Source organism: Gavialis gangeticus, unplaced genomic scaffold (genome assembly GCF_001723915.1).
Source record: "Gavialis gangeticus isolate Ggan-Ray unplaced genomic scaffold, GavGan_comp1, whole genome shotgun sequence".
NCBI classification, from domain to species: Eukaryota; Metazoa; Chordata; order Crocodylia; family Gavialidae; genus Gavialis; species Gavialis gangeticus.
The window spans coordinates 10,056,918-10,067,646 of NW_017729006.1; the positions used below are offsets into that span (position 1 = coordinate 10,056,918).

Below are 10,729 nucleotides of genomic sequence, written 5' to 3' on the forward strand. Positions count from 1 at the left end.
ATCACCAACTGCCCTGCCCTGCCTCATAGGGGTCCAATGTTACCCCGAGACTTCTTCTTGCTACCTATATACTTGAAGAAGGACTTTTTGTTATCCTTAATCCCAGAAGCATTCAGTGATTCGAATCACTGCCCTGATTTAAGTTGGGGGATTCAAATGAGGAGATTCGGCCATAGACTATAATGGGGAATCACTAAAATACCTATTACTTTGTCAGTTTTTGCAGATTAGGATGAAAAGAGCAGGGATGGTAGCCCCTTCTAAGGGCATGAAGCCTGCTAAGTTTCAAGGGGATAGGTACAGGGGTTTATGTGAAAATGCACCTCAGACACAGCTTTATATGTTGTTTCTACATCCCTCCCCCCGAAGCACTGTGACTGGAAGGGAACTCAGAAAGATCACAGTCACTGGCCAGCTACAGATGTCAATATCAGAGCTGTCTTTCCCCCCCTCAGCTTTTTCCATATATTGAAGATCATCCCATCCCCCCTCCCTCTTCTCAATTTCTGTTTGCTGCAAGCCTCCAAATCTCTGAATCAATTTGGAGGCTTCTGATTCAATTTGGACCTTTTAATGGGTCTCCTGATTCGATTCAGATTTGGAGATTCAGTCACCAAATCAGGCCAAATCTCCTCTGAATTGAATCAGCTACCAAAGCTTCACACAGCCCTATTATTTGGCTCTGCTTCTCTTCAGTGCTAATCATCATGAACACAGCCATAACTGTTTCACTTTGAGAGGCAGCATGCATAAAGCAGCACTGCATGTCTGTGGGCGCTGACAGAAGAAACATTGTGTCGTGTCATTGGCCCTGTGAAAGTGCTCTACAGCCATGCCCTAACGGAAGTGCACAACTGCAGAGCACTTTAAAAGTGCCTGATCACACAACAAATTAACCCTCACATAATGAGGGTTCAGATGAAGGTGCTCCAAAGTGGAGCACCTTCATTAACTTCTGTATGACTCCCTGAATGCAAGCAAGGTGCTGTCTGCAGGATGGGAGGAGGGAGGGGTGGGAGCACAGTCATTGGAATTGGAAAGTAAAGAGATTCTTTTTACTCTCTCTCTCATGCTCCCCCTCCAAACCACACACACACACTCCTGCACAAAGCAGCATACACACTCACTTCCCCTCCAAACCACACACACACACACACACACACACACACTCCCACACCAAGCAGCATACACACTCACTCCCCCTCCAAACTGCACACACACACACACACACACACACACTTCCCCTCCAAACCACATGCACATGAATACTCCCACTCCAAGCCATGTAGACACACACACATACACACACACTGGGCCACTACTACTCCCATTCATAAGGAAGCTCGCACTGCCCCCAGCCTGGCATAAGCATGGCTTGCAGAATGCTGTGCAAGCAGTCCTGTGGGGTTGCTGCTGCCATACCCAATAGAGCATGCTGCAGTCCTGCTGTCCCTCCCTTCTCTTCTCTCCCCTCCCATTCTGCAGACAACACGGGAGCTGGGGAGGGCAGGACTAGGGGAAAGGGGCTGCAGTCAGGTAGCCTCTTTCCACTGGATTGGCTACAAAGTGGTGCTCAGTCCCCTCCCAACAAAAAGGTGAACATGTGTTGGGTCAGGGGGGTCACTTTAACTGAGGTGTCAGCAACATTTTTGCCCATAGTGCCAAAAGCACCCCAGTCTCAACCCACGCCTCAATTTGGCTGGTCAGAGGCAGAGGAGCCATGAGAGGCCTGATCTTTGTTGCTGGTGGTAGCTACATGCACGCCTCCAGGTGGATGGCAGGGGAGAGGCCAGGGTTTGCGCAGTCCCAGACCCCTTCCCAGCAGCACACCCTGAGGGGCATGTGCAGCCACAGTCATCACAGAGGCTGGCTGGGGCTGAGCTTGGTGCAGCTTTTTGCAGCAGCTGCTGCCTGCCACAGAGCCTGGGCTGCTTGCAGCAGGGCTTTCAGTCTCTCAGCTGCCTGCTGCAAGCAGCCTGGGTCTGTGGCCGGCAGCAACTGCCCAGAGCCCGGGCTAGCTATGGCATACCAAGCAAAACGGCCTTGCATGCCACGCTCTGGCACATGTGCTGGAGGTCAGCTTATGGCACTTTCTGTGAAGCACCATTCATTAGAGCAGGGAGAAGTATGTCTGTCATTGCCCTGTGTATGTGGTACATATCTTGTGTAGACCTGGCTTGTGTAGTTCAGCCATGAGAGCCTGGAGTTCACTCATTCTAAGCCAAGTTGATAGCCCTCAGAAAGACTGTTTTAATGGGAAGAGAGAACAGGGATGATTTTGAGAGAGGTCCTTGAGTTTCTGCACAAAAACAGTGAGGCACCACTAGAGAGCCAGGTCACTAATAGGACAGAAACTATGAAGGTCTTTAAGAAATGTTAATTTTTCTGGTCAGCTGCACCAAAGTACAACAGGTGGCTCATTTGGGTCATGGCCCGGGGTCAGGAATTTTGCTCTAAGGAGAAGGGAATGCCAGCTCTTTCAAAAGTAGCATGTAACCTAAGATCTTTGGTATTAGTGCAAGATTTGTTGTTTTTTTGCATACCTCAAGGTGCCAGGTAGCTCGTGTGAATGCTGCAATGCTGGGGTGGATGGAGCATCCCACAGGAGTATGGGGTGGCACTCCTAGCACACTCGGCAGCAGACCTGGAAGTGGACCAGAAGCACTTCCGGTCTATTTCTAGGTCCGCCAGGGAGCGCACTGGGCCCCCCCATGTCCCTCCAGCTCACTGGCTGATGCCTCCTAGGTCTGGGAGGGCACCTGGGGTCCCCCCATGGCTGATCACTGAGCCAATTGAGCATGGGGGGATCCCCCCGACACACTCCCCAGTGGATCCGGAAGTGGACTGGAAGAACTTCCAATCCACTTTTGGGTTCACCACTGAGCATGCAGGGGGGCCTCCCCCGCACTCCTGTGGGATGCTCCATCTGCCCCAGCATCACAGCATTCACAAGCCATGCCTGGTACCTTGAGGTATATAGAAAAAACATTTAAAGCTGTATCTATGGCCAAATTGCTGATTCTCTGAATCAGCATCAAATCTTCAGATTTGGATTCAGCCAAATTGAATCAGGGACAGTGATCTGAATCAATGAATCAAATCACTGTCCCCTATTTGATTTGGCCAAATCCAAATCTGAATCAAATACGGCCTGTTTCACACAACCCTAATACTTGGCCTTCTTTATACGTAATAGTGGTGGGGGTTCTCTGTTACACCAGCTTACAGTACTTTTGCCTTCTCTGTATTTCCTTATCTTGTTAATGAAAATGTCATGGGAGACAGTGTCAGAAGCCTTGCTAAAGTCAAAGTATATCATATCCAGTGGTCTTCCCACATTCACCACACCCATCGTCTACTCATAGAAGGAAATCAGGTGGATCAGTGTAGCAGTGAAGATTGTGCTACCCGCCCTAAGGAAGTATGGATCCCAAGGGAATGAATCTGGAAGGCCCTGAAGAGTGACAGAGGAGTTGCTCCAAGCACAAATGCTTACCTTGTTGCAGACAAGAAGAAGAAGATTGGGACTCACCGGGAGCACAGATGCCGAGATTTGTAAGCTCCTGCCGATTCTGGTTAGCTGGGCGTGCAACAGAGGCTGTCATAAAAATGTACCCAGCAACAGCTGCAGGGGAGAGGGAGAAACAGGAGGGAAGAGAAAGTTACCAAAGAGTAAGAATGCTTAAGCCCTGCCCAAGCAGAGGTGATGGAGGACAACAGGAAACTCTCTCCTTTTGAGACTCAGAGGAGTCTCTCTCACTTACCTAAATCCAAGATTGAGAATTGGATGTGATGGAAACTTTGGAGAACCGCAGTCTAGACAGGAAAGAGAATCTGCAAGACCAGAAGACAACCAGCCATGAGTGGTGGTGTTGCAGGGAATGTGGTTGGGAAAAATTCCAAGAACAGCAGCTCTGCAACCCACCAGAGGATATTTCTTGTTTTCAAAAGGGGTTATATCGGGGCAGATATCCCAGGGCTATGAACGATTAAGTAACCCCAGTCAGGATTAGAGATTAAGTTAACTGAGAAGTTAGCAATAAAATTACAGGAACATAGGCATACTCAGGTCTGCAAACATATTGCCATGGCGTGCCTGTGACCACAAAGCAGGTCATCGGGTGCAAAAAACTACAGCAAGCCATAGATCTACAGCATTCTAGGCCAGCAAGCCTCCCTCTTTTCTTATGTTTTTTTTTAACATCTAGTCATGGCAGGAAAGAAAGGGCAGACGTGCTGTTAGATACCAAATTTTCAAACCACCTGCTGGGACCTTAAGCACTAGCACACACACAGTCCCATGAGGAAAGTAAATGAGTGAACTCAATAAGGATTCACTCGTTTAAAGTCAGACATGACTTGCTCTTCATGAATCTATGCTGACTGTTCCCAATTACCTTGCTCTCCTCTAGGTGCTTCACAATGGACTCCTTGAGGACTTGCGCCATGATCTTTCCAGGTATCAAGGTCAAGTTGACTGGTCTGTAATTCCCCAGATCCTCCCTTTCCCCCTTTCTTAAAGATGTTATGTCTATGTTTGCCCTTTCCCATTCATCTGAGACCCAACCTCCATAAGTGCTCAAAGATAGCTAATGACTCTCAAATTACTTCAGTCAATTCCTCATCCATCCCATCTGGCCTTGATGATGTGAAGGCATCTCGATTCTCTAAATAATCTGTTCTGCCATTACTCTGGGCTGTTTGTCTCCTTCCCTATCTTTGTTGCCAACTGCACTCATCATCTGGTAGCTGCCCCTGTTTGAGAAGGTTGAAATAATAAAAAAACATTAAATACTTTAGTCTTCTCGGTATCATCCATAACTAGATTACCTTCTGCATTCTATAAGGGACCTAAAGTTTTTCTGATCTTCCTCTTACTTTGGGCATACGTGTAATATCCCTTTTTATTGCCTTTTACTTGCCTTGCCAGCTTCATCTCAAATCATGCCTTGGCCCTTCTAATTTTATCGTTGCATGCCCATGCAATGCTCTTATACTCTTTCTTAATACCATGACCAGTTTCCAGTCAGCTTTCCTGGACTCCTTTTACCCCTCTGACTTGCTTCTAGGGGATCCTGCCCATCAGTTCCCTGAATTTACTCAAGTCTGTTTTTCTCATGTCCAGTGCTGCTCTCCTTTCTTTCTCCCCTTAAGATCTTTAATTCTATCATTTTGTGGTCACTGTCACCCAAGTTGCCTTCCAGATTCACAATCTCAACCAATTCCCCCTTGTTTGTGAGCAGCAATTCAAGAAAAGCTTCCCCCCAAGTTAGCCTGTCTACCATCTGTATCAAAAAGTTATCCCCAATATACTCCAATAATCTGTTGGATTGTTTGTGCAGTAATGTTTCCTTCACAGAAGTTGTCCTGATAATTAAAGTCGTCAATAAGAATCATTTCCTGAGATTTGGAAGATTCTGTCAGTTGTTTAAAGAAGGCCTTGTCTACCTTCTCTTCCTGGTTTGGTGGCCTGTAACAGATGCCCATCATGACATTCCCCCTGTTGCTCTCTCCTCTGACCTTTACCCAGAGGCTTTCAACAGGCATACCTTTCACTTCATACTGATCCTCAGAACATATGAACATCGCCTTTATATATAGGTCAACACTTCCTTTTTTCCCCAACAGGCTATATCCATCCATGACTGTACTCAGAAATATATTGTATCATTTCATGTCTTTGTTTTTTAAAGTATTCCAACATGGTTTACATTTTTTCTTCTCCAAGGACATGACTGAGGAATCTGGATTAGGGTGAGTATAGCTGGAGCAGACTAAGCCTGTGAGTCTCCTGGGGAGAAAGACACTAGAGGTAGTGTCTTTGATTTACTAACATTTTAAGAATCCCAGAGAAGGTCTAAGGTTCCAGCAACACAGAAAATAGGGACTGGAGATGATCAGGTTATGTTTTGTTTGTATACCTGGAAATTGGGATTTTGATAACTGGGAAACCATATCCAGCCTTGTCAGAGGACAAAGTAATGCGAAGAAATAGACTGTGTCAGACAGATGCTATCAATTGATACCATTAGGGCTTGTCAGAAGTAGGTTGGTTCATTTGATCCATTTTCCTGATAAACAGACCACTATGCCAAAGGCAGCACTAGGGTAGCCAGAGACTGAAAGGTCACAAAAACATTTTTACCCTTAGAGGTACTACCTAAATGAGAGTTCATACCCATTATACTGGAAGCTTGGGCTGCTACTACTTCTTCTAAGCAGAAATGCAGGTTCAGTTTCCAGTAGTGTTAATCTGGCACCTTTTATGAATGTTAACAACTTTTCCTAACATTTCTCTCACTCTTTTGTTATAAGAATTTGTCATTTTAAAATTGTGACTAGCATAGAGCCTAGTTTTAGTACACTTCTTTAGTACAGTGGAAACCCCTCTTCACTGTATAATTCTTCTCAGTATAATAAATCATTATAAAGCCAGTTGGAGTGCAAGATAACATATCTTAAGAACCTTCAAAGAAAAAAGCAGAACACTATCTACCTAATTATACATCAAAGAGCATTTAAGAATAAATTCTGTTATCTACAATGTAAGATATTTTTTAGTGCTCCACTTTCATAATTTGAAAATACTGCTGCTACTATTAGCCACAGATTTATGTTTAACTGTGCTCAGATACCAGAAAAATCTGAATGTCCTTTTACGAGTCCATTCTATTCTCATCATCAAGATTTTCATTTTCTGTCTTCTAAAAAGAACATTCACAATTCTTCTCAGAGAAATACTCCCACTGTACTGTTTTGTAATAACTGTAGTCTTTGTCACAAGTTTAACATAATATTATTAAAATATCATTAAAAATATTTTTATTGAGTTTGTCGCACTAGGTTGAAAATGCCCAGTTGTGGCTAGGTCGGTGGGCTGGACACCAATGAGGACGCAGTTTATGATTAATATGCAGTATTTATTTGGCTTTAACCTATAAAATATTGACAACTCAAGCAAATGATTTCCTATATAATACTAATCTATGACAACACACAATAATCAAACAATCAAAGCTGGAGAGTGATGTCTGTTGGGTCACAAGGTTCGAGTCAAGGCCCCTTGCTTTCAAAACCACAAGTGGTTTTGGTGCGGCTGGCCAGGGCCCTAGCCTCAGACCTGGTCAACAGCTTATATTTCTTAAAAGGTCATTTAACAATCAAAACATAATCAATCAAAATAACTACAAACAGCTAAACAGGAAATTACGTCTGTTGAGTCATGAGGTTCAGATCAAGGCCCCTTGCTTTCAAGATCGTGGACGACCTTGGTGCGGCTAGCCAAGACCCTAGACCCAGACTTGGTCAACGGCTCGTGTCTTTTACAGGAAAGACAGACAAATACAAACACAAATGACTACAGTCTTACATGCATGCTTACCACTACAGCAAACAAAAGGAGCGGCTTCATGGCTGGGAACGTTAGTCTCTTCGTGGAGGCCTCAAGAACGACCTGAGGCAGTGCTCGGGGGGGGAGGGGGCGCGAGCCTGCGGGTGATCAGTCCGCGGGCCCTTTGACACTTGAAGTTACGGTTCGAACTTGCCCCATCAGGGCCTCGCGGCTCTACCCTTTTATACCCTTACTCTTTTTCACTTATTTTTACTGGCCAATTGTGTTACCTTCCTGCCAGCATTCTGTTCACTCATCAGGAGCCCCTTCCTCACTGCAGTCCCCTCATTGTCTTCTGCTTAGCCAGTTATGTTGCGATTTCCTTCCTGCTTCGATGGCAGTTTGATGCGGTTGACTTCCCTGCCTTGTGAGCGTGACAGGGGTCACCCGTCCAGAGGCTCGTGTTAGGCCTAGCATTCTGCCATTTCGCTGCGGCCTGGCCATTCATCTGGGGAGATGCCCGTGACAGAGTTTAAGGGAACAAAGGTCCAAATGTATCAGTATTTGTATTTGCCATTTGTATTTCAGTTTTCAATTACTTTTAGGTCTTTATTAACACTTTCTCCACAAAAATATTTATATGGGGCATTTTGTATAAGAATGCATTTGATACCCATATGATACACTGCTAGTAAACATCTTTCATTATACATGCCACATAATATTTAGAGGTACTGTATTTATTTTGTACTGTAACACTTAAGAATTTAGAACCATTATTCCCATCTATACTAATGGGATTCTTGCTGCTGGAATCTCCCATACTATGTTGAAAATGTACCTCAATTTGTAAGCAAGATATTTCAAAATATTTTCAATCTGAATGAATATTTCAAACAATATATTTAGATTTGTTGGAAACCACACTTTTCTCCAGTATTGTATTAAGCAGTGACTATCATATACTAGTCTGCCAGCATTCCTGAAGCCTGAAAGATATGTAGATTTGAGTCAGATACTCTGCAGGTGGATACTGATATACCAGACTAAAATCTTGCCCATACTATCCCATATTATGTTGGGTAGTCTAGAAGAGCAAATAATTGACAGTCTTTTCTTTTTTAATGTTAAATCCTTATTAATATTTTTGTTGATTCATTTCTTGCCAACATTGTGGAATCAGGAAGTCTCGAGGAGGTATATCAATTAATAGAGCACTGTTTCTCACCCTTTTTAGACTCACAACACCGCCACTCATTAGACTCAAGGCACCCCTCAGAAAATGCCGGTTCTTAGTTTTTATTTGCTTTTTGACTACAGAAAAATAGGAGAGCAATTTTTTGTTGCCAAGAACTCAACAGGTCAGAATGTTTTTAACACTATGGATTCCTCGCTGAAATCTCTGGGCTTATCTTGTGAATCATGTTCACACACCTAATAGTACTAACACTGTGTGGCACCCCACAGCACCATTGAAAGGATCTGAAGGCACCCCAAGGTGCTGTGGCACTCTGGTTGAGAATCACTGGAATAGAGAGTGGTAGATGGTTAGACTGACATAGGAGGGTATTGCACACAGATGAAGTGTTGAAAAAAATCCATGAAGACAGAAGGAACAAATGAATGGGGCATCAAGGCTGGGATCACTAGCACAGCGGAGAGGGGAGCAGTGACACAATAAGGCCAAGTCATAGATATAGCAGCATATTATAGACAAAAAGGGATTTTAAATAGATGCAGTGGAAAATGAAGAGCAGATGAAGAATTTAAGGGGAAGGATGATTTCAATTATTTGGATGGATTTGGCAGAGGGACCAATAAAAGTTTCAAGGAGGACACAAGGGAAAGAGTCTGCAGTAAATGAAGCAGGAAAAAGCCTGGAAAAGAGCTTTTGGATAAAGAGGAAGAGTCAGGTGATCACACAGATATTTCTACTGCATTATTTCACTTTCATCCAGCACAGGACAGATGAGTAATGATGAAAGTTATGTATCTGCAGGATGTAATACAAGCACTTGGAGACTAACGGTATGTTGTTTGGCCCCAGTGTAGTTTTTACACCAGTGAAAAGTAGATGCAAGTACTAAGGCTGTGCAAAATTTCACTGGCTGTTTCAATTTGACACTGTTTTGACTCATTTCAAGCTCAAAACAGTAAAATCGAATTGAAATGAAGGGCTTTGAAATAGCCTCAAAACAAAATGAAGCTAGTCAAAAGGTTTTGAAGCAACCAGCAGTGAGGTGGTGAGAGACAGGGGAGAACCAGGTGTGTGTGTCAGCGCAGCCTTGGCTCTCCCCGTCTCCCACCACGAGGCTGTAGGAAGCTGATAACAGCGCGGGAGAAGGGAACTGAGCACAACCAAAACATTATTTTGTGAGAAGCACAAGAGAATCTGCCCTATTTAAATCAGCTAGCAAAAAACAGCTCAATATTCCTGAAGCTCCCTCTCAGGTCAAGAGAGCCCAAAAAGGGTCTCCAGCCTTTGATCATGCTTGGCAGGGAAGACTGTGCAAGTCTAAGTCTTACAAACCAAGAAAGCCTCAGGGATTCAGTTTCTGAAAATGAAAAGAAATTCGGATTCGAGTGGTCAATGGCAGACCTCAGATTTGTTCTTCCCTGATCTCACCTAATTCACCCCTAATCTCAAAATAAGGAGAAATTGTTACTTTATAAGCCCTCCTTTCAGAATTCCTGTGTAGTTACTTAAGACATAACTGTTACTGATGGCTATTTAGATGCCTTTGTGAAATGAATCTGGTGCTTTCCATCTATTTTCAAGGTGTCCACACCCAAAAATCTTCAATATTTGACACTATGCTTGTCTCAGCAGAGGCACCAAAGATTAACTTGACACAGGGCCTGAATTACCCTCTTGCTTCGAGACACATTATTAGAACAATATGAGGAAAACCTTCAGTGCTGCTTCCTATCGATAGTCAGGCCAGTCTTGAAACTAGGCCTTGGGCCTACCTGGATTAACCACTCACCCAAGTCTGCCATCTCCCCAGCTAACTACTCAGGCTGAATGAAGGCAGCTGGAAACCCCATCTGAGTCTAATCATCCACCCATTCCTTACCACCCAGGGCTAGGGACAGAAGTTACACATAAACTGGTTTAACTGATCAAAAATTAGTTTAAACCTGTAACAGAACAGAAGTTTAGTGCACATAAACCAGTTTCAAAATGGCCAAAACTGGTTTAAGATAAACCTGGTTGAATGCAGTATCAGACTTAATTGAAGTCCTTTTTTAAGTACATAGGGAGTAGAAAGAAGGCCCCAGGAAATGTGGGGCCCTTGCAGGACAAGACGGGGAATCTGGTTGTCACGCCAGATGACAAAGCCAACATATTTAATAACTTCTTTGCCTCTGTCTTCCTCAGTAAGGACCAGAACTGCC

General features: G+C 44.1%; 1 long non-coding RNA gene across 1 annotated transcript in view; it reads right to left on the minus strand.

Annotated features, from left to right (window-relative positions):
• The window catches only part of LOC109291700, a 13,530-nt gene extending 9,171 nt beyond the window's left edge, over window positions 1-4,359 (minus strand). The window contains exons 1-2 of the long non-coding RNA XR_002095927.1: window positions 3,765-4,359; window positions 3,497-3,625 (exon numbers count right to left, since the gene is read on the minus strand). This is a non-coding gene — a long non-coding RNA (uncharacterized LOC109291700). The remainder of the gene's footprint in view (window positions 1-3,496; window positions 3,626-3,764) is intronic.
• Window positions 4,360-10,729: the final 6,370 nt, after the last annotated feature.